This window comes from Mirounga angustirostris, unplaced genomic scaffold (genome assembly GCF_029215605.1).
Source record: "Mirounga angustirostris isolate CCGP_5_RB_7025 unplaced genomic scaffold, mMirAng1.0.hap1 SCAF_2, whole genome shotgun sequence".
NCBI classification, from domain to species: domain Eukaryota; kingdom Metazoa; phylum Chordata; class Mammalia; order Carnivora; family Phocidae; genus Mirounga; species Mirounga angustirostris.
Genome location: NW_026991710.1, coordinates 99,004,760 through 99,030,297, shown reverse-complemented (window position 1 = coordinate 99,030,297; position 25,538 = coordinate 99,004,760). Strand labels below are relative to the sequence as shown.

General features: G+C 38.4%; 1 long non-coding RNA gene across 2 annotated transcripts in view; it reads right to left on the bottom strand.

The window, feature by feature from the left end:
- LOC135363638 (uncharacterized) overlaps positions 1 to 25,538 on the bottom strand; it is a 100,372-nt gene that overhangs the window by 49,388 nt on the left and 25,446 nt on the right. For both annotated transcript variants that reach the window (XR_010409516.1, XR_010409517.1), the window contains exon 2: positions 14,233 to 14,333. This is a non-coding gene — a long non-coding RNA (uncharacterized LOC135363638). The remainder of the gene's footprint in view (positions 1 to 14,232; positions 14,334 to 25,538) is intronic.

The window sequence follows — 25,538 nt, the reverse complement described above, 5'->3', positions numbered from 1 at the left end:
GATGCCATGGGATCCGTGTTAAGAGAGACTTAAAAGATTCGTATATAAAAGGCCCATGCATTCTTAGGCTAGAGAAAGGGGTTTTGTGCTGTTGTTCTATTTGTTTGTTTTTGGTTTTTAACGAGTTAACTATTACTACCTCTAAAGTGTGAGGTGCGTCAAGAATACAAATACTTCAGAAAAAGAATATAAATATGTAAGTATATGTTTAGGGAGAAATGTGAAATACATTTATATTTCTATAAGTGTCTATATTTATATAAAATGAATAAATGTATATAAAAATGTCAAACAGTAAGACAATTAGTTCCAGAATCTAAAAGTTCCGGTGTGTCATATTCTTTAGTTAGATACTAAGATATTTCTTCTCAAAGTTACAAATTTACTGTAAAAATGCACTTTGGATTTCATGTTCATCATGAATGTTTTACAATTTGAGACACATAAAAATTATTTTTTTAAAGTAATATCTACACCCAACATGGGACTCGAACTTACAGCCCCAAGGTCAAGTCACATGCTGCACCAACTGAGCCAGCCAGGCGTTCTTAAAAATTATTTTTAATAGGGTGAGTAGTTTCTATTTTCTCAAGCAGACTTTCCAATATTTATTTCATAATCATATCCTCATAGTTACAGTTACCTTTAATTACAAAAAAAAAAAAAAAGACCCTATTCTAACAATTTGCTGGATGCATGAAAGAATCAATATCTCATCTTTTCAGTATGAGGTAAGTCGACTTGTGGGACAGTCTCATACAGATGCATGGAGATGTTGGTTACCAATATAAAGAAAACTTAAATACAGTTCAGTGGTATTTTAAGTCTCAGAAATTAATAAATCAGACAAAATCAATTTTTATGAGAATGGCCTAAAATAAAAAATCACAAAGGAAAGACAAATACTACTCCAACAACCTACTGTAATGAAGCCAGGGTCAGGATAAGAAGAAAATTCGTCCAGGTAAAGGTTTCATACTAAAGTTTCTCTCTTCATTTTCTCGATGTTTATATAGGAATCACAGCCAGGGTTTTTCCATACACAATTTTTTGTAAGTGGAAATCTGAATCTTCATGGAAAGTTACATATTCTCTAAAATGTGCCTTACCATTAGAGCTTCTATAATGATGGATAAAGAAAAGGGCATTCTGGAGACATAATGAATACCTATTTGGATCCACAAGACTGAATCATCTGCTTTACAGAATTCAGGGTAAATTCTCTGCAAAACTCTAATTATGTAACTGACAGAATTTTCCTAGTTTTGTTCTTCTGCTTAAAGGTCTTGTTTACATGGGAACTCATTCACATATGTGATAAAGAACTATGTGATGCTACTTTGTCCTATAATGTGGTATATGAAAGGGTCTTTTCTGGAATACAAACTAAACGGTATTTTCTTTACAATTCAGTTAATTTCATAACATAATATATACAAAATCCCTACTATGTGAGAAGTACAAGACCTTGTGTTTGACCCTACAAGGGATGGGGATATAACAGGGTAAATGTGACATAATCTAACAAGATTTCAATCTTATAAAGAAAACAGAACAAATGGCATTAATTACTCTACTATAATCTCCCCCCAAAAGTGTCACAAGAATGATTTCACCAAGGAATAGACATGTAGAGGACGGAGATAATTTCTTAATAGAGAAGGCTGAGGGAAAAGACATTTGATTCCACAATCTTTATAGCAGTTATGATGTTTTCAATATACATATTCAGGTATGCATTAAAAAAATGTTACAAGCTTAGTTTCATAGTTTTTGGTCAATGGCATCATACCTCACGGGCATCTGCTGGGACATCCAAATTCCCCCATGGTCTCCCTCAACAGTCCTGAATTTATTGTCTTCCTCACCTCCACTTATAGGCCTCTCCCATATCGCTTCCATGGCACAGAAGACTCTGGGACCATCCCAGCCCCCTCTGCTTAGACACACTGAGCTGCTTCCTAAGATTCTCAGTGGGGATATGGAAAGTCCTTTTTTAATTTCTCTATTCTTTGGAGTCCTCTAAATTTTTCTGCAGCTGTTATCACCTCTTTCCTTTAGGGGACACTACCTTGAGGTGGAGAGACTTTGTGGCAAAGATCCATAGTAGTGTACACAAAATGTATAGCATATTGAAAAACGGTTAAGATTTTGCCCTGCTGAGATAACAGAGTGAAGCACTCTCTACATACTGCAAATAGGAAAGTTTGGAGGCCAGTCATTTTCAACCTACCACCTCAAAAAGATGGGCTGGATGGGGAGGGGTAGAGGGATGCGTACTTTGTCTGGTTTGTTTGGGTGAGATGACAAGTAACAGGAGATGATTCAGGCAATATCCTGCCTAGAGTGAAGTCATGTACATGGCAGAATAGCCATTCCCTCATTCTTTCTTCCATGAACGATTCTTTCTTCCATTCTTCTTCCATTCCATTCTTTCTTCCATCTAACTTGTAGATGTATCTTATGCTCTATCCAAGCACATGTATCTTTGAAGTCAAGCCTAATTCATACTGAATCCTCAGCACCTAGCTAATAAAGGGGATATATAGTAAATTAATGATATACATTGATGATATATATTGAATTATGGTCTTAAGTTGTAAATCAATCCATACTTGGAAGGAAAGATTAAAGGAAGACTATACAGTTCTGATGATGTTGCTTATATGCTCTCTATTTCACTTTGTCCACCTAATCAACCAATTATGCTCAGAAGTTTTCACCTTGATTTAAGTGCAGAACATGTAATGGACACTGACATCATTGATCTAGTGCCTTAAAAATTATAAAAGCCAGATTATAATACTAAGTCTGTATGAATCAGTCACCAGTAACATTTAAATATACAACACTTTTGCTAGAGTTAACCATGAATGGGTTCTTAAAAGATTAATTATAATAGAGTGTTCCTTATGTACATCTAGGAGCACCCAAGAGTTAATTTTTAAAAAGAACCTACCATTGATGAGTTCATGTACTCACCTACTCACTCACTGTGATTCCCCACTATTTACAAGATAACATCTTAATTACTAGTGGAGCATTTAAAGACCACTGATACGTAATATGGACTCAACTCCCCCACTACTCCTGTACAAACATATTTTCTGATCAAATCAAAATTACTTTATATATTGCACTTTTCCATCTCTGTATATTTATACATGGCTCTCCTGTTCTCTCCTCCCTTTTACTGAAACAGAAATGCACCATATCCTTCAAAGGCCAGCACACAGCCCATCTCCATCAGGAAGATTTTGCTGATTATGCTTCTTCCAAACCCTAAAAAACATTTGTTATCATTAATGATTATTTGATATTCAGTAAATTCATGCATGTGCATATATGTGTGCATGTGTGGTTTGTGTACTTAAATGCAGATATCTTCTCTCCCCAGTCAGGATGGAAATTGCTATCTGAGAAAATATATTCCACTGATTTTTAAATATCCATATCGTCAACATGTTATTTTTTAATTAGCTCATTGATTATTATGATAATAGTTTTATTTTTTTTACTTTTTAAAGACTTATTTATTCATTTTAGAGAGAGAGAGAGAGAAAGCACATGAGTGGGGGGAGGGGCAGAGAGAAAGGGAGAGAGAGAATCCTGAAGCAGACTCCCGAATGAGCTCTGAGCCCAATGTGGGGCTCCATCGCAGGACCCTGAGATCATGACCTGAGCCAAAATGAAGAGTCGGCTGCTTAACTGACTGAGCCACCCAGGCACAGCATGATCATAGTTTTAAATGTATCTTAGAAAAACATCAGAAATCCAATGGATATTTTCTTCAATAGAGAAATCAAAAAACATGAATAAAAACAATTAAGTACATTAATCACTCTGAACCTCATCTCATCTTGAGCCCCCTTTTTCTTTGCTCTGATCTCCCTAATTTATTTTTAATTTCTGAATTTGGTTTGGTGACTCTTAAGGAAAACATTATAAATATATCTTTACAGAATTCTATAAGTATGAATCTTGACTTTTAAATCTTTATAAAGTTCTTGTTTTTTTTTTACTTTTTATTTTATTTTATTATGTTATGTTAATCACCATACATTACATCATTAGTTTTTGATGTAGTGTTTCATAATTCATTGTTTGCATATAACACCCAGTGCTCCTTGCACTACGTGCCCTACTTAATACCCATCACCAGGTTAACCCATCCCCCCCCATTCCCCTATAAAACCCTCAGTTTGTTTCCTGGAACCATAGTCTCTCACGGTTCATCACCCCCTCCGATTTTCCCCCTTTCATATTTCCCTTCCTATTACCTTCTTTTTTTTTAACATATAATGTATTATTTGTTTCAGAGGTAGAGGTCTGTGATTCAACAGTCTTACACAATTCACAGTGCTCATCATAGCATATGCCCTCCCCAATGTCTATCACCCAGCCACCCCATCCCTCCCACCCCCCACCACTCTAGCAACCCTCAGTTTCTCTCCTGAGATTAAGAACTCCTCATATCAGTGAGATCATATGATACATGTCTTTCTCTGATTGACTTATTTCGCTCAGCATAATACCCTCCAGTTCCATCCACATCGTTGCAAATGGCAGGATTTCACTCCTTTTCATGGCTGTATAATATTCCATTGTGTGTGTGTGAGTGTGTGTGTGTGTGTGTGTATATATATATATACACACACAATATGTATATATGTATGTATACATATATATATGTACATATATATACACACACCACTTCTTCTTTATCCATTCATCTGTTGATGGACATCTTGGCCCTTTCCATAGTTTTCCTATTGTGGACATTGCTGCTATAAACATCGGGATGCATGTACACCTTTGGATCACTACATTTGTATCATTGGGGTAAATACCCAATAGTGCAATTGCTGGACCGTAGGGTAGCTCTATTTTCAACTTTTTGAGGAAGCTCCATACTGTTTTCCAGAGTGGCTGCACCAGCTTGCATTCCCACCAACAGTGTAGGAGGGTTCCCCTTTCTCCTCATCCCCACCTACATCTGTCTTTTCCTGACTTGTTAATTTTAGCCATTCTGACTGGTGTGAGGTGGTATGTCATTGAGGTTTTGATTTGGATTTCCCTAATGCCAAGCAATGTTGAGCGCTTTTTCATGTGTCTGTTGGTCATTTGGATGTCTTCTTTGGAAAAATGTCTGTTCATGTCTTCTGCCCATTTCTTGATTGGATCATTTGTTCTTTGGGTGTTGAGTTTGGTAAGTTCTTTATAGATTTTGGATACTAGCCCTTTATCTGATATGTCATTTGCAAATAGCTTCTCCCATTCTGTTGGTTGTCTTTTGGTTTTGTTGACTGTTTCTTTTGCTGTGCAAAAGCTTTTTATCCTGATGAAGTCCCAATAGTTCATTTTTGCCCTTGCTTCCCTTGCCTTTGGTGATGTGTGTAGGAAGAAGTTGCTGTAGCTGAGGTCGAAGAGGTTGCTGCCTGTGTTCTCTAGGATTTTGATGGACTCCTGTCTCACATTTAGGTCTTTCAACTATATTGAGTCTACTGTTGTGTGTGGTGTAAGGATATGGTCCAGTTTCATTCTTCTGCATGTGGCTGTTCAATTTTCCCAACACCATTTGTTGAAGAGGCTGTCTTTTTCCCATTGGACATTCTTTCCTGCTTTGTCAAAGATGAGTTGACCATAGAGTTGAGGGTCCATTTCTGGGCTCTCTATTCTGTTCCATTGATCTATGTGTCTGTTTTGTGCCAGTATCATACTGTATTGATTATGACAGCTTTGTAATAGAGCTGGAAGTCCAGAAATGTGATGCCATCAGCTTTGCTTTTCTTTTTCAACATTCCTCTGGCTACTCGGGGTCTTTTCTGGTTCCATACAAATTTTAGGATTATTTGTTCCATTTCTTTGAAAAAAGTGGATGGTATTTTGATGGGGATTGCACTGAATGTGTAGATTGCTCTAGGTAGCATTGACATCTTCACAATATTTGTTCTTCCAATCCATGAGCATGGAATGTTTTTCCATTTCTTTGTGTCTTCCTCAATTTCTTTCATGAGTATTTTATAGTTTTTTGAGTACAGATTCTTCGCCTCTTTGGTTAGATTTATTCCTAGGTACTTATGGTTTTGGGTGCAATTGTAAATGGGATCAACTCCTTCATTTCTCTTTCTTCTGTCTTGTCGTTGGTGTAAAGGAATGCCACTGATTTCTATGCATTGATTTTATATGCTGCCACTTTACTGAATTCCTGTATGAGTTCTAGCAGTTTTGGGGTGGAGTCTTTTGGGTTTTCCACATAAAGTATCGTATCATCTGCAAAAAGTTAGAGTTTGACTTCTTTGCTGATTCAGATGCCTTCTATTTCTTTTTGTTGTCTGATTACTGTGGCTAGGACTTCTAATACTATGCTGAATAGCAGTGGTGATAGTGGACATCCCTGCTGTGTTCCTGACCTTAGGGGGAAAGCTCTGTTTTTCCCCATTGAGAATGATATTCGCTGTGGGTTTTTAATAGATGGTTTTTATGATATTGATGTATGTACCCTCTATCCCTATACTCTGAAGAGTTTTGATCAAGAAAGGATGCTGTACTTTGTCAAATGCTTTTTCTGCATCTATTGAGAGGATCATATGGTTCTTGCTCTTTCTTTTATTAATGTATGGTATCACATTGATTTGCCAATGTTGAACCAACCTTGCAGCCCAGGGATAAATCCCACTTGATCGTGGTGAATAATCCTTTTAATGTACTGTTGGATCCTTGGCTAGTATTTTGGTGAGAATTTTTGCATCCATGTTCATTAGGGATATTCTGTAATTCTCCTTTGTGATGGGGTCTTTGTCTGGTTTTGGGATCAAGGTAATGGTGGCCTCATAAAACGGGTTTGGAAGTTTTCCTTCCATTTCTATTTTTTGGAACAGAATCAGAAAAATAAGTATTAATTCTTCTTTAAGTGTTTGGTAGAATTCCCCTGGGAAGCCATCTGGCCCTGGGCTCTTGTTTGTTGGGAGGTTTTTGATGCCTGCTTCAATTTCCTTAGTGGTTATAGGTCTGTTCAGGTTTTCTTTTTCTTCCTGGTTCAGTTTTGGTAGTTGATACATCTCTAGGAATGCATCCATTTCTTCCAGATTATCTAATTTGCTGGCATATAGTTGTTCATAATATGTTCTTATAATTGTTTGTATTTCTTTGGTGTTAGTTGTGATCTCTCCTCTCGTTCATGATTTTATTTATTTGGGTCGTTTCTCTTTGCTTTTTGATAAGTCTGGCCAGGGGTTTATCAATCTTGTTAATTCTTTCAAAGAACCAGCTCCTAGTTTCGTTGATCTGTTCTACTGTTCTTTTGGTTTCTATTTCATTGATTTCTGCTCTGATCTTTATTATTTCTCTTTTCCTGCTGGGTTTAGGCTTTATTTGCTGTTCTTTCTCCAGCTCCTTTAGGTGTAGGGTTAGGTTGTGTATTTGAGACCTTTCTTGTTTCTTGAGAAAGGCTTGTATTGCTATATACTTTCCTCTTAGGACCGCCTTTGCTGCATCCCAAAGATTTTGAACAGTTGTGTTTTCATTTTCATTGGTTTCCATGAAATTTTTAAATTCTTCTTTAATTTCCTGGTTGACCCATTCATTCTTTCATAGGATGTTCTTTAGTCTCCATGTATTTGAGTTCTTTCTGACTTTCCTCTTGTGATTGAGTTCTAGTTTCAAAGCATTGTGGTCTGAAAATATGCAGGGAATGATCCCAGTCTTTTGGTACCAGTTGAGACCTGATTTGTGACCTTGGATGTGATCTATTCTGGAGAATGTTCCATGGGCACTAGAGAAGAATGTGTATTCTGTTGCTTTGGGATGGAATGTTCTGAATATATCTGTGAAGTCCATCTGGTCCAGTGTGTCATGTAAAGTCTTTATTTCCTTGTTGACTTTTGCTTAGATGATCTGTCCACTTCAGTGAGGGCGGTGTTAAAGTCCCCTACTATTATTGTATTTTTGTCAATGTGTTTCTTTGCTTTTGTTATTAATTGGCTTATATAATTGGCTGCTCCCATGTTAGGAACATATATATTTACAATTGTTAGGTCTTCTTGTTGGATAGACCCTTTAAGTATGATATAGTGTCTTTCCTCATCTCTTATTATAGTCTTTGGTTTAAAATCTAATTTGTCTGATATAAGGATTGCCACCTCAGCTTTATTTTGGTGTCCATTAGCATGGTAATTGGTTTTCCACCCCAACACTTTCAATCTGAACATGTCTTTGGGTCTAAAATGAGTCTTTTGCAGACAGCATATGGATGGGTCTTGTTTTTTTATCAAATCTGATACCCTGTGTCTTTTGATTGGGACATTTAGCCCATTTACATTCAGGGTAACTATTTTTTTTTTTAATTTTTATTTATTTATTTGAGAGAGAGAGAATGAGAGAGAGCACATGAGAGGGGGGAGGGTCGGAGGGAGAAGCAGACTCCCCGCAGAGCAGGGAGCCTGATGCAGGATTCGATCCAGGGACTCCAGGATCATGACCTGAGCCGAAGGCAGTCGCTTAACCAACTGAGCCACCCAGGTGCCCCATTCAGGGTAACTATTGAAAGATATGAATTTAGTGCCATTGTATTGCCTGTAAGATGACTGTTACTGTATATTGTCTGTGTTCCTTTCTGGTCTATGTTGCTTTTAGGTGCTCTCTTTGCTTAGAGGACCCCTTTCAATATTTCTTGTAGGACTGGTTTCATGTTTGCAAATTTCTTTAGTTTTTGTTTGTCCTGGAAGCTTTTTATCTCTCCTTCTATTTTCAATGACAGCCTAGCTGGATATAGAATTCTTAGATGCATATTTTTCTCATTTAGTGCTCTAAATATATCATGCAGTACTTTCTGGCCTGCCAGGTCTCTGTGGATAGGTCTGTTGCCAATCTAATGTTTCTACCATTGTAGGTTACAGACCTCTTGTCCGGAGCTGCTTTCAGGATTTTCTCTTTGTCTCTGAGACTCGTAAGTTTTACTATTAGATGTCAGGGTGTTGACCTATTTTTATTGATTTTGAGAGGGGTTCTCTGTGCCTCCTGGATTTTGATGCCTGTTTCCTTCCCCAAATTAGGGAAGTTCTCTGCTATAATTTGCTCTAATATACCTTCTGCCCCTCTCTCTTATTCTTCTTCTTCTGGGATCCCAATTATTCTAATATTGTTTTGTCTTATGGTGTCACTTATCTCTTGAATTCTACCCTCGTTATCTAGTAGCTGTTTATCTCTCTTTTTCTCAGCTTCTTTATTTTCCATCATGTGGTCTTCCATATCACTAATTCTCTCTTTTGCCTCATTTATCCTAGCAGTTAGAGCCTCCATTTTTGATTGCACCTCATTAATAGCCTTTTTGATTTCGACTGGTTAGATTTTAGCTCTTTTATTTCTCAGAAAGCATTTCTCTAATAACTTCCATGTTTTTTTCAAGCCCAGCTAGTATCTTTATAATCATCATTCTGAATTCTAGTTCCTACATCGTACTAATGTCAGTATTGATTAGGTCGCTGGCAATTGGTACTGCCTCTTGTTCTTTTTTTTGAGGTGATTTTTTCCATCTTGTCATTTAATCCAGAGAAGAATAGATGAATGAGAGAACAAAATGCTAACAGGGTAACAACGACCCCAGAAAAATATATACTAAACAAATCAGAAGAGACCTGAAACCGGGGGAGAAAAAAGGGAAAGAAAGAAAAAAGAAAAAAAAAAGAAAAAGATTAAAAAAAAAAAAACAGAATATAATCAAATGTGATCAGACTGGTGCATAGATCAGTGCCACACACTAGATTTTGGGCATATTTTGGCCTGTTAGAGGAAAGTGCCTCCTGTTGCTGGAGTGGGGGGTGGGGTGGGAGGGATGGGTTGACTGGGTGATAGACACTGGGAAGGGTATGTGTCTGGTAAGCACTGTGAATTGTGCAAGACTGTTGAATCTCAGATCTGTACCCCTGAAACAAATAATGCAATATATGATAAGAAAAAAAAAAGAAGAAGAAGAAGGTAGCAGGAGGGGAAGAATGAAGGGGGGGAAATCGGAGGGGTAGATGAATCATGAGAGACAATGGACTCTGAAAAACAAACTGAGGGTTCTAGAGGGGAGGGGGGTGGGAGGATGGGTTAGCCTGGTAGTGGGTATTGAGGAGGGCACATTCTGCATGGAGCACTGGGTGTTATGCACAAACAATGAATCATGGAACACTACATCTAAAACTAATGATGTAATGTATGGGGATTAACATAAGAATAAAAAAATTAAAAAAAAAAAAAAGAAGAAAGTGCCTCCCAAAATTTTAAAGAAAGAAAAAATTATATATGTACAAAAATAACGGTAAATATGATGAAGGGATGTAATATGACTGTAAAGATGAAAATTATAAAAGATTCTATAAAAGTAATCGATAAGAAGTTAGTTGAAAAAAGAAAGAAGAAGAATTAAAAAAAAAGGTGAGGGAGAGAATGTGATCAGTCAGCAGACTAGAACAAAGCCATACACCAGAGATTTAGGGTATATTTTGGTCTGTTAGAAGAAACCGTATCCCAAAATTTTAAAGAGAGAACAACTTATATATATACCAAAAATAAGGTTAACTACTATGAAGGGATAGAATATGATCCCAAAAATGAAAATTAAAAAAGATTTTTAAAAAGGAGATTGATAAGATGTTGGTTGAAAAAGGGGGAAAGAAAAATTCAAAAAAAATAGGAAAAGAAAAAAATAAAATTTAAAAAATTAACTTTGAAAGACTAAAGAATCATGGGAAAAAAGCCATGGATTCTATGTGCAGTATTCCCCTAGTGCTGGAGTTCTGCCGTTCTCATTGATGGGTAAACTTGGTCTTGGCTGGCTGTTCTTGCTGATCTTCTGGGGGAGGGGTCTGTTGCCATGGTTCCCAAATGTCTTTGCCAGAGGCGGAATTGCCCCGCCCTTGCCTGGTCCGGGCTAAGTAATCTGCTCCGGTTTGCTCTCGGGAGCTTTTGTTCCCTGCAAGCTTTCCCTACAGCTTTGGAGGACGAGAGTGAAAATGGAGGCCTCCCAATCTCCGCCCCGGAGGAGCCGAGAACTCGGGACCCCACTCCTCAGTGCGCCCCCAGAGAAAAGCAGTCAATCACTCCCGCCTCCCCGGCCTCCGGCCGCACTCCATGCTCACTTGGCCTGTGACCGAGTGTTTCTATCTCTGGCACCCGACCCCATGTGGTCTCCAAACCCAGCAGATTCCTGCGGTGTGCTCCTGTGCCACTCCTCCCGGGGGAGGAAGGGGAGTCTCCCCGGATCTGCCGCTTCTTGGGTCCCTGCTGGAGGAGCAGTGGCCTGACTGTGCCATGGATCACAGTTTATGGCAACCCTGAGCTGAGAGCCCGCTCCTCAGCTCCGTCTCTGCAGCCGGCTTCCCCGCTCCCATACCTGGAAGCTCTGCCACAGTCAGGCACCCCCGGTCTTTCTGTGACCCCGAGGGTCCTGAGACCGCACTGTCCCAGCTAGCGTTCCACCCCCAGCTTAGCCACTGGAGCGACGTCCCTCAGCAGAGCCGACTTCTAAAAGTTCTGATTTTGTGCTCTGCGGCTCTATCACTTGGCAGAAGCGGCCGACGGAGGCCCCCTCCCCCGCTGTCTGTCCTCCCGAATATCGCCTCGGATTCACTTCTCCGCATGTCCTACCTTCCATAAAGTGGAAGCTTTTCTGTTCAGAGAGTTGTTGCTATGCTTTTCTTCGCTCTCCTCTTGAGTTTGTAGGTGTTCAGAATGGTTTGATCCCTATCCAGCTGAATTCCTGGGACCAGATGAAATTTAGGTCCCCTACTCCTCCCTCCAGTCCTGACATGAAGATGACATTGTGCCAAATGTACCTGCTGCTTCCTCTGAACGCTGATGTCCTGTGACAAGCTGCATCAATGATTCAGATGCTGATGTTCAAAACTTCGGGTCTCATGGAGCCAGAGCAGAGAAGTGCTGTCAGGTGGGGATACGTAGGCAACTCCGACCTATTGCCTGCACACCTGCTTCAGTTTCTGTACTGTCTGTGCCAGGGGACAGGGGGCACCCAACTGAAGCTGGAGACTGTGTGTGGTCCTTATGTGCACTCTTCCCGGGGAACACAGGAAACCCTGAAATGTCCACAACCCATCCCACAAAAGCTCAGGTGAGTGGGCACACTGGAGTTCACAGGTCTGGGGTTACAGCAAGCTGACGGACATTGGGCAGAAGAGACCAGCCAGGAACTCCACAGGTCAGCTCTCTCGGCGTACCTCTTCATCTCGAGTCTTTGTAAAGTTTTACATGCTGGCACCTTTGTCTGTAAGTCCTACCTTACATCCCCGTTCTTTAAGACTCAATTCAAATGTCACTTTCCTCAGAGAGCAACCCTGAAGTTATCTCCACGCCGTCTTACTGAAAAAAAGTAAGGATCTCTGCTCCTACCTCTATTTCACTGTTATGTTTTACACACATCTCAATTCTTGTATAATATAACACTTTCCTATAATTTTCACTTTACAGATTTAACTTCCTTTACTAGATTTTAAGACCCATGAGGTCAAGGATTATTTCTTTTTAATCTCTGTCTCTTTAACTTCTAGCACATTGCACCTTTGTTTGAGAAGTGAATGAATCAGTGCCTAAATCTTAAATAAGGCAAACACAAAATCACATGTTCTTATTTTGTATACAAAGAAATCAAGGCTATGATAAGAAAGTAAGCAGGTTAAAAAATCAGTGACAAGGAGGCACCTGGGTGGCTCAGGTGGTTAAGCGTCTGCCTTCAGCTCAGGTCATGATCCCAGGGTCCTGGAATTGAGCCCTGCATTGGACTCCCTGCTCAGCAGGAAGCCTGCTTCTGCCCCTCCCCCCTGCTCATGCTCGCATGCTCTCTCTATCTTAAATAAATAAAATCTTAAAAAAAAAATCAGTGACAAATGCAATCAGGATCTTAACCTCTGGACATTGTCCAGCGAGTCACTACCATCCCCTCCATAGGGCTGTTTTCACAGCAACCAGTCACAGGAATGTAAAGGCAATTTCACGTAACTACCCTGAAGGACTTACTCAGTTACAAGTGGTTTCCCAGGGTTAAAACCCATCCTATACACATCTAATTTTTCTTTATCCAATTTCAACAATAAAAATGATTGTGTTTATTGAATCCTTAACATATGCTAAGTTCTACTCATTTTTATCATTTAATACATTTAATTACCACAACCTTTCATTTTCTACATATTTTTATCCCCATCTTATGGATGTGCAAAATGAAACATAAATTCAGTAATCTATTCAATCAAAACTGGGATAAGTAAAAAAATAAATTATATTCTGTACTCTTAAAATTATGCCCAGTGTTATTATTTAGATTGTCAACAACTTTAAAAATCAGAGCTGTCATGGCCTAATATTTCTCCTGCACACGCATGGTGTTCATCTGCACATTTGGCCAGAGAGCACTATTAAATGACTGGGACAAAGAGTCTCTATTCTCAGTTCCTTACCTTGAGCATATAAAACCTCTGAGCCTCTTTATCACTGAAATGGGAAAAATAAATTACTGCCTTTCTTCATTCATTGTGTTTTTATGAGAAAAAAAACAGACAGGAAGGATTGCAGGAACTACAGAAGATCATACAAATGTAAATGTTACTCTTAGATCTGATTGTCACCACACTGCTCTGCAGTGAGCAAGGATTGCATTGTGCACACTGTACAGATGAGGAAATAGATTCCATACGGCCAAAGGACTCTTCATGGACCACAGAACACATCGAGAGAATGCAATGAGATTGGATCCCAGTGACCTGCCTCTCTTTCCAGTGCCCCTTCTGCACCTTGCCACCTTTCTGATGGCTTTGCATACAACATGATTCAATCCTCATCTCTGAATTAGAGAGAAAGCCTGAAATCTTGTGATTTAACTTACTGGTCTAAATTTTGGATGCATAACTGAGTAAACATAAGAGACTGCACTACCAACTTGTGAGCGTGGTTTACCCATTAAACAAAGGCACCACCAACTGCAGCTGTGCAAGTTTTCACATGCCACCATGATGATCAATTTCAGACCTCTCTACCAAGTGGGAATGGATTTGAAGCTTCATGTTAATTTAATCATTTCCTTCTCTACTGAGACTATCAACAAGGCCACTAGTTGGCATCCTTTTGATTTAGTATTTAAAATAGCTCTTGATAATAGCAAAAGATCCTCTCATCATTTGTACAGGGGTCTTGATGATCTCCACTCCAACTCTAGTCATTTACATATTTTGTACCTACCACAGAGCAGCAAACCACCTGAACAGCCTGATTTGATAGAAGGGGGGACATATGTATGTGCCTCTGACGTGTCCTTGAGTCCCTGTGTTTGGGTTTCCCTTCTGAAAAATAAAAACAAGGACATTATGTGCAATTAGATTAACCACATAAACATGTTTACATTTTTCACTCTCATACATACAAATATAACATTTTTAAATTTTTCACTTAATAAAGTCATTAAGAAATAAATAATGTGTTTGCTAAATATGTTTGCTTTGTCACTGTCCTTGAGAATCCTGGATTTCTATTTTCTTTTTGGTGTATCATGTGGTATCCATTTTTCTTCCTCTAGTTAGGATGTAATTTCAATTGTTCAATTTCTGTGGAGTTTGGGTTCATCGTACAATAGTAATAAAAATAAGACATGATAATAGCAGTGAGGGTGATGCATTCAATACCCGTGTCTACCAGTTTCAATTATGAAACATTGTATCTCATGGGCTGGAGGTGGGGCCTGGATTCCACTCTGGTTTTTACTAACTGCAAAGCCATTTTGGCCAAGTCTCAGGAACTCATTGGATCTGAGCTGTTCAGCTTTAAATGAGCGGATAAGTTGACATCTTAGACCTCTTCCACTTTTATTTTTAAGTTTTTGACCTTTTTAAAGATTTTATTTATTTATTTTTGAGACAGAGAGGGAGGGCACGAGCAGGGGGAGGGGCAGAGGGAGAAGCAGACTCCCCGCTGAGCAGGGAGCCCAATGTGGGACTCGGTCCCAGGATCCTGGGATCATTATTGAGCCAAAGGCAGCCGCTTAACCCATTGAGCCCTGACCTCTTCCACTTTTAAACGTGCTGTGAGCCTATGAAATATCTAAGGATATACTATACAAATACGCTGGAGGATACAAAACTATTGTCACTGTCCTCTGAGAGCTAATGATAAAAATAATGTAGAATAATGTAAGAAGCTAAGGACAGAGACATTGGGAGTGAAAACCTTAGCTCTTATATTAGGCTGTTTGGGCTGCTAAAACAAAATATCACAGAGTGGATGGCTCAAACAACAGAAATTTATTTTCTTGCAGTTCTGGAGGCTGGAACTCCAAGAGCAAAATGACATCAGGATTTATTTCTGATGAGACCTCTCTTGTTGGCTGTAGACAGCCACCTTTTCATTATGTCTTCACACAGCTTTTCCTCTGTGTGCACAGAGAGAGAGTGCTCTGGTGTCTCTTCCTCTTCTTATAAGGACACCAGTTCTATGGGGTTAAGGCCCTACCCTTATGACCTCATTTAAACTTAATTACCGGGGCGCTTGGGTGGCTCAGTTGGTTAGGCGACTGCCTTCTGCTCAGGTCATGATCCTGGAGTCCCGGGATCGAGTCCCGCATCGGGCTCCCTGCTCAGCAGGGAGTCTGCTTCTCCCTCTGACCCTCCCCCCTCTCATGTGCTCTCTCTCTCCTCTCATCCTCTCTCTCAAATAAATAAATAAAATCTTTAAAAAAAAAAAAAAAAAAAACTTAATTACCAAACAGAAGGCCCTATCTCCAAATACCATCACATTGAGGATTAGGGCTTCCACATTTGAATTTGGGAAGCAGGAGGGAGACCTAATTCAGCCATCACAGCTCTCTTTCATATATAGCTGAATGACCAGGACCAAATTATTCAACCTCTGATTCTCATTTTCCTCATGGAGAAAATAATCACTCATTCTTCAAAAAGAGATTGTGAGAACTGAATAGAATAAAAGATTGTAATGTGCAATATTAACTACAAAATGCTAAAGGAAAAAACCATTCAAAATGATTATAAAAATGATTAGTGCTGGAAAAATAAAGTGTATTTGGAGTTGAAAACTTTTAGCATAATTTATGGACCAGAGTTGTCAAAAAGAAAGCATTAGGGCTAAAATAAGAATATAGAATCTTAGTTACGAGTATTGATTTTGGGATCACACAGTCCTGAACTTAAATATCATTCTTGATTTATTTACCATGTGAATTTGGACAAGTTTTAAAACACCTTTTTAAGGCACAACTTTCTCACCTTTAAAGTGAAAACAATATTGCTTCTATCAGGCTGTCATTAAAGTGATAATACTACAGCTTAATAAGTTATTAGTAACCTAGCAAATATTATCATTGAAAAGACCATAAAGAATATGTGAAAAAAATGGAAAAGCTGTGTCAACAGAAATGGGCAAGTGTGTTTAGGAAATGAACCAAACAGGGATTCATAAACAGAAACAAATGATATATTTGAAAAGATGAGAAGGAGCTAAAGTAAACAGAGCTTCCTGCATAATAAACCACTCCAAAACCTCAGTGGCTTAAAACAATTCTTTATTTGGGCGCCTGGGTGGCTCAGATGGTTAAGCGTCTGCCTTCGGCTCAGGTCATGATCTCAGGGTCCTGGGATCGAGTCCCGCATCGGGTTCCCTGCTCAGTGCAGAGCCTGCTTCTCCCTCTCCCCCTGCCACTCCCTCTGCTTGTGCTCTTCTGTCTATCTCTCTGTCAAATAAATAAATAAAATCTTAAAAAAAAAAAGAAAAAAAAATTCTTTATTCTCACTGGGTTGGCTGAGTGTTGACCAATCTAGAGTGGGCACAGGTAGGTAGCTCTGCTTCACGCCACAGGTCTGGCCGGGCTGCGCTCTCCACCCTGTGTCGGGCTCACATCTGCTCCACATTTCTCTCATCCTCCCTGGATCCGCAGTCTAGCTGGGCCACGTGCGTCTCACGGCAGTGGCAGAAATGCAATTAGGCAAACCCAGCAACCTAAGTGCATTCATGCCTCCACTTGGTCGTGTCTGCTACAATTCTATTGCCAAAGTCAGTCATGTGGCCAGGCCCACTAGCAAGGTGTGGAAAGTATACTCTGCCCATCACAATTCCAAAACAAGTCTCAGATGAAATCATAGCAAAACCAAGGGAGGAGGGGTGAATAATTCTGAATGAGAATCGAATATACCACACTAACAAACAAACACAAGGTTTTATCTGGAAGGCAAATGGGAAAATTCTAGTTTTGGGGTTTTCTTTGTTTTTTTGTTTGTTTGTTTGTTTGTTTTGAGCAGAAGAAATGTATGGTATCCATGTAGGTTTCAGAGAAAAATAATCTATAGGTGTACTACAGAGACTGAAGAAGGAAATCAGGGAGACTGGTTAAAAGGTTAACACTGCAGCCATCTGGGAAGGGATAGTCTGAACTAAATTGAGGGTAACATGGCAATCACATGTCAAAGAAGGGACAGATACCAAAATCACATCAAAGCAAGAAGACAAGACTTAAATATTCTTCTGATATTGGCAAAGAAGTGAATGTGGGAAAAGTGATGGAATAGCTATCAATTGTTGCACAAACAATGACCCCAAAACTTTGAGACATAAAATAACAGTATTTACAATCTGAAATCATTTTTGTAAGCTGGGAATTCTGGAACAACTTAGCTGGTCGTTCTGGCTCAGGGTATCTCACGGGCTTGTGTCAGACAGATGTCAGCTCAGGCTACCATCTAAAGGCTGACGGAAGCTGGAGATCCCCTTCCAGGCTAGCACACACACACACACACACACACACACACACACACACGGCTGGCACATTGCTGGGGCTATGACTGCAAGCCCTCAGTTCCCCTCCACACGGACTGTGGAGACTGTCCTTACAATATGCTAGTTTATCCCTGAGGGACCGACCTCAGAGGAAGCAAATCAGAAGCAACAACATCTTTTACGACCTAGCCTTAGAAGTCACACGTCACTTCTGCAATGTTCTATTCATTAGAAGGGATTAAGTTCTTCGCACGTTCTTTTGAAGAGTGTCAAGGAATTTTTGGACATAGGAAGATAAAAACACCACAGAAAAACAGTCTATAGTATTCAGTTCGCGATAATAGCAAATGGACAACTTAGGGATTGAAATAGATTTGGGGCCAAAATGATAACTTCTGGATTCTACATGGTTACAGCAGGTGAAGGGTCTTTTATCAAATAGATTTTTGGTGTTCTTTCTTTGAAGCTGAGAAGTAGTAAGATAGGTAACAGGAGGTGAATCAGGAAATTGTTCAGAGGTCTGGGCAAAGCAATTGAAATATTGTTAACACAGCACTACCTATATTCAAGACAATTTTATAAGGTATGAATCATTCTTGAGGCAGCTATAAAAGAATATTAAGAAGAAATATTCTGGATTACATAGAAAAAGCAAATTAATGACAAAATCACAAGGCAAACTAATATCCATAATCGTTAAAATGGAGTAGGTTTGAAAAAGGATTTTTTTATACTACACAATACAGTGAGGTTGTGTGTTCGATATATCACGAGTCAAAATGTGAAGAAGAAATACTGCTCAACCTGACATCTGCCATCCTAGCACTCACACTCACAAGATGTTTTCAAATATGCAGTAGTGAGCAAAGGCAATAGCAAAAACATGTCCTTCTTTTTATCTTGGTTTCTTTAGCGCTTGCAATTAACTAAGTCGACTACAGTATAAAATATATGGTAAAACTTTCTACTAAAATTTCCATCAGGAGGACCAAAGGATTACCAGACAAAAATTAAAAATAAGAAACACTTTCTCAAAAAAAAAAAAAAAAGAAAGAAAGAAAAGAAAAGACTTTCTCTGAATTAAACTTCAGCCAAACAATGAACAGGCTGTGTTTGATTCCATTTCAAAGATTGGGACTGACAGGCATTAGGTTGTCAGCCAGGTAGAAAATGATGACATCATCTTATAAAATCCCCTCCGCATCCGTGGCCTGGTTTTCAAATAACTATGACATTCTTAGGCTGGCTTCTCAATAGCTAAAAGAACCCGTTATTTAATTTTTTTTTTTTTTTCTCCAGGCAAAAGGGTTCTAAGTATTTTGCTTAAGGGTTTTGGTCCCTTTGGTTCTTTAAACTAAGGGAACGACGCACTGGCCCCCAAATCCATAAACACGGAAGAGGAGCCTCAGCTTCCAGGTTCTAAAGAAGCTGCCTTTCCACAAAGTGGCCTTGTGATGTCTGTCTGTCTGGGTTCTGTGCAGGTTCAATCGCTTCATTGAAAACATAATAAAACGATGGAGAATGGAACTTGGTGACCCTGTTTCACAGTTTTCCAAAGCACAAAAAAAGAATCGAGGGCACTGAAAAGTGAGTCCAGACTTTTATGGGTTTTCTTTCCCCCAGACCTCAGACAACAGCATTGTCATGAGGCAGCAGTACTCCCAAAAGGAGTCTGCGTATTGATATGCAAATGTGGACTACAAACATCCCATTGGGCTGCAGAATCCCTGTGTCTAGCACTGTCACACAACTAGTTTTTGAATCTGAGCAGTTTATTCAGGACCATAAATATGTGTTTCACCCTGTGAACAAATTCTGTTTGCTCACAGAGTTCGCAAGCAGTGAAATACAAGGTAGACTATAAAACAGCCCCATTTGATAGGATGCGCCTCTGAGCAAAGATACTTTTAAATGGACCAGATTTTTATTTACTGCCCAAGATTGTCGTACAAATGTAGCACACCCCAGCTGGCAAGGTTTTGGGGTTTTTTTGAGTACTATTTTAAGGTAGATACTCTGTCTTGAAATAACCTACTTGCTTTTAAAAATAGAAACGTAAAAACAATTTGAGTTAGCGATGTTACCCCATTGTTCGTAAAATCATAAAAACCTTGCTAATGCTTCTGAATAGATCAGTGACAGTGGAAGGAAGGAAAATGATTTTTAGGACATTTTTAAGACAGGAAGACATGGAACAGGGGGGTAGAAATTTACTCCCAGAAACATGTAAATTAACTTTTAAAATAGTTTGAAAAAACATTCCAACCACCAGAATTCTATCTAGCTCACAAAATTTGTATAGACTCTACCCACATTTCCCAATGCTATTTCCAGCCCCTCCCAACCATCCCACTTCTTTCTCTAACCACTCCGCCTCTAGGTAACTGCTTGCATGTAGCCGACCCACCAAATTCTCCTATTTTCCACATTACCACTGAACACACAGAGAATAGTATAAGGCAGAGTACAGAAAAGTCTCTTTTTCTATGAGCTCCAACCTGATTCTTTAAAACACCGGACTCATGAGTAAATGTCTATTTTCATAAGAAATCAAAGCTGAAGAAAATTAACAGAAAAACCTAAGATTCTAAAGGAACATATAAAGCCTACGTGCCTATGTGGATGAGTCTGACAGAGTACATAATACCAAAATAGAGACCAAAATGCTTTAAAACACCCATCACCAGTAAATTTTTTTTCTGATGACAATGAAATTAGTAAAGAAAACTTAAGTCTGTAAGTACACATTGCGCACCGAGGACTGTATCGGCTTACCGTCTGTTTTGATTTAATCGTCAATGTACGATCATATGGTTCTTTGTCCTACACTAAGGTCCTCATTCTTGATTGTCCTTCTCTCTGTTCTTTATGTACTCAAGCTGATGACACCAGATGGAAGTGCAAAATGGATGAGGCACTGAGTCAGGGGATGAGAGTCATCTCTCAGCAATTGCAGGGAAGTCACAACAAACTACACTTTTGAGACTAAAGAATTCCGTTTCTTTCTTTGAACACCATTATTAAATTATTGAATTTTAAAACGAGTAAGTTTCTCCCATTTCCACTCATATTTTTAGATGTTAATCCTTAATTTCATTGAAAGCATGATAGAACGATAAAATCTTTCTAAATTGCTTCTCAGAGTATTTCTTAAATCTCTTAAGTAGAGGTGGTAATCGAAGATCTACGTAAAGGCAACTAAATGTTTATGCACTCCCCCCAACCATTAATTTGATCTAATTGAATAAAGATTAGTTATTATGTTAACACAATATGCTATCACATACTCATACTTTATTAAGAAATCCTGTTTTCTAAGAGTTGTTCATTTTAATCAACTAACAAAATCCATTAAATTTGGACAATTGAATATAAGAAATGATGAATCTATTATAGTTAAAAGTTATATATAGTTAATATCCCAGTCTTGTTTCACGTAATAAGAAAGGCAGGAAGGGGATTTAAAAAATAAAATTACAAAAAAAAACGACATGACATTTCAAAAAATTGTGAGTAAACATTTGTTCATTCTAGAGTTTAAACGAAAGGAAAACTGTCAATCACCCCTTTGGGTGATTGGGGAAAGGAACATAACAATATTCAGGAAGGAGGATGTTAAGAATATGAAGCAAGGCTTTGAACAAAATTTCCTCTTGAAGACTTTGAACAACATTAATTTGCTCGGGGTTAAATTCTGCAAGTGCCTCGTGCTCTTCTTCTCTGATTTTCCGCAGGACCTGGTGTGTGGCTCTCTTTCATAGTTGTACACAGTTGGTGCGCTACCAAAGTGTAACAAAAGCAAGGGACAACTTAAGAAAAGGAGAAATTAATCTTTATTCCTTTTTTTGTGATTATCTTTATAAATTTTATGAAAAAGATACAGCCGAAAGCATCTTAGAAAATGTCCTGACCTTGATGGAGGCTTTTCTGCGGAAATCATCACCCAGTTTGTATCTGTTTCTTTTCCAGTCTTTACTCCCCAGAGTAACTGCCACGAATTACAAGCTGGAAACTTGGAGAAACTTTTTAAAAAGATAAACACTCCTCCAACTATTTAATTTTGTATTTAACTGTATAGGTCTGAATACTTGTGTAATATTCGCCTGGATTTTAATGACATCTGCTTCGTTTTAAATGTGCTCAGTGTCTGATACCATTGTTTTTTCCTCAGACGGGGTTCTTCTTTGAGGCACTGGTGCCATCTGCTGGACACAAATAAAATTGAAGACTGGGGAACCATTGTTGGGTGTGTGAAAAGTCCAACCAAGTGTGTAGCCCTTGTTCCTTAAAATTTAACCTTTGTAAAAACACTCATTCTTGTTTCCATTGTCCCCAGAAAAATAGTTTCAGCCCTGCGTTTCAACTGAGTGTAGCAGAAAATAAAGCGAAAAGGTTTTTTTGGAGTATTTTCCACAGAGAATAGAGTTTAAAAGTACGTTCAACATTCAAACAAAACATGCACTGAGTATTCTGGGAACACATGATGAAGAGGGCTCAGCAGCCTGCCCTCAAAATACTAGTAGTCTCTGACTGGTGTGAGGTGGTATCTCATTGAGGTTTTGATTTGGATTTCCCTAATGCCAAGCGATGTTGAGCACTTTTTCATGTGTCTGTTGGCCATTTGGATGTCTTCTTTGGAAAAATGTCTGTTCATGTCTTCTGCCCATTTCTTGATTGGATCATTTGTTCTTTGGGGGTTGAGTTTGATAAGTTCTTTATAGATTCTGGATAAATGAAGGGGGGGAATTGGAGAGGGAGATGAACCATGAGAGACTATGGACTCTGAGAAACAAACTGAGGGTTCTAGAGGGGAGGGGGTGGGAGGATGGGTTAGCCTGGTGATGGGTATTAAAGAGGGCACGTACTGAATTGAGCACTGGGTGTTATACGGAAACAATGAATCATGGAACACTACATCAAAAACTAATGATGTAATGTATGGTGATTAACATAACATAATAAAAAGAAACAAAAAACCAAAATACTAGTAGTCTCATGGGCTGGTAGGTCAAAAGAAAGAAATGTAATGAAATAAAAATGGTGCAAAAGAATAATTCTATCACTCAAACATGTGAAAATTGATGGAAAGATATACTCTTGGAATAACAAAGAGAACAGTAATTCTGGGATTTTAGACAACTGCCTACTTCTTCAGTCAAGAAAACTAAAACTAAAATATCTTATTCAAACCACAACCCAGAGCAACCAGTGCTCTTTCCATGGCTTCCCCTCTCTGCACAGGGATTTCTTACTGGTTATTTTACAGATGACAAAGTGAAGGTAAAAATATTAATAAAAATAAAGGCCTATGATATGTCATAAAGATAATATCCAAAAGAGCATGTGGTGTGTGTGTATATATGCATATAATGGAATATATATATGTGTGTGTGTGTGTATGTATATATACATATGATGAAATATTACACAGCCATAAAAAGAAGGAAATCCTGCCATTGGCGACAACATGGATGAAATTTGAAGGTATTATGCTAAGTGAAATAAGTTAGAAAAAGAAAGACAGATAACATATCATGTCATTTATATGTGAAATTTAAAAAACAAAAAACTGAGTTCAAAGACGCAGAGAACCCACTGGTGGTTGCCAGAGGCAGGGGGGTAGAAGTTGGAAGAAATGGCTGAAGGGGTCAAAAGATACAAACTTCTAATTATAAAATTAAAATAAGTAAGTTCTGGGGATGTACTATATACAGCACAGTGACTATATTTAACAATACTGTATTATACATTTTAAAGTTGCTGAGGGAACAGATCTTAGAAGCTTTCATCACAAGAAAAAAAAACTGTACCTATATATGGTGATGGATATTAACTAGGCTTATTGTGGTGATCATTTCACAATATATACATATGTTAAATCATTATGTTGTACACCTGTAGCTAATAAAATGCTGTATGTCAATTATATCTCAATTAACAATAATAATATCCAAGACATAAAAAACAATGAGAAAGAGTATTTCAAAATCTTCTGCATTTTTTAATCCTATCTTTTTATTGTTGACTGGTTTGATGTATGTCCTTTTCTACTAGATTATAATATCATATACTTGAGCTCAGCAGAATGCCTGGCATATGCACAATAGGTTTGTGATAAGTGAATGAATGAATTCATTCTAGACTTGTTTTTGTTCTCTTAGCCTAGTGAGAAGGGAAATATTAAGTTAAATTGACAGGTTGCTGAAGGAAAGAGAGGACTGGTGCACATAAATGGAATGAATTAAATTTTATAGGCTAAGAAAAAAAATTAGAACTTGCTCTTATTTTTCTCAGGTATACATTGAAATACCTATGGATACTTTAGCTATACTTAAATGAATATCAAAAGATTAACACTGCCAAAAGATTTGATCAAACTAAAAGATATTCCATACTTTTCTCTCTTTAAAACAAATAAATATTAATTTGGATAAGAAAAGACATTGAAAACCAGGAATAGAGGAAGGTAGAGAAAAAAAGCATTTTCCTCATCACAAAGGTTAACTATTCCCTGAGGTAGGCACTATTGTAATTGCAAACCTGCATTAATTTATTTAATCCTCAAAACATCTCTAAGAAATAGGTATTATTAATTCCATTTTAGAGAAGAGCACACTGAGGCATACGTTTAATAACTTGCCCAGGATCATAAAGCTAGAAGTGAAGAAAATTTGTCTGCACACATAGACAGTGGGGAAGGGCTTAAACTCGTACTCCCTACGTTAATGTTTCTTGGAGCATGCTCCAAACACCACTCGGGGAGTGTCTGAGACTCTTTCAGGGAGCCTATGAAATCAAAGCAATATTAACCATATCATTTGAGATATTGACTATCATGATAAAACCACAACTCCATAAGTCCATCCTAGTTCAGGCTGAAGCTCAATTATACAAAAGTTATCAGTAAGAGTAGAGAAAAATAACATTGCAAGGGTAGGTTGAATTAGATCATTTAAGGTTTCGAACGCTAGGCTAAAGATGTATGCCATCTCTTCTGCATGCCACAGAAAGTCAATGAAGATTTTAAAAATGAGGGGCGCCTGGGTCCTCAGTTAGTTAAGCCTCTGACTCTTGACTTGGGCTCAGGTCATGATCTCATGGTCCTGAGATGGAGCCCAGAGACAGGGCTCTGCACTCAGCAGGGAGTCTGCTTGAGCTTCTCTCTCTCCCTATCCCTCTGCCCTTCCCCCTACCCCTCCATGCTCGAGCGTGCTCTCTCTCTCTAAAAATAGATAAATAAATATTCTTTAAAAAAAGGTTTTGAATATGTAATGGTGCTAAATGGGAGTTTGAAAGAAGTGTATAAAGTGAACTGGAGAGGCAAAAACCGAAGGTAGAGTAGAACTGACCAACAAAAGATAGCTAGTTGAGTGGACCAAAAAATTACTGCAAGAAAGCAATGAATGTCCAACAAAAAATACTAAAGATATTTGGAAAAGAGATGAAAAGTCTAAGAAACTTTTTTCAAATGTTTTAAGTATAGAGAAAGTTATTATGTGGAAAACATAACTCGCTTTGTCATTAATGCATGAGTCTTCTTATGGAGAAATGGACTTCAATTTCAGCTAAATAATTTGAATAAATTATAAATTGTTGATCAATGAGGATGATTAAATATTGGACTATACCATAAACAGAAGGTCAACAACATCTCTCCCTGCAGATACAGTAGACGTTATGCTTCATTTGATCACCGGCTAGAGCCGGTATCTACTGAGAGGCAGTATAACGAAAAGTGTGGTGAATCACAGCTCAGAAGTTCTGGCCTA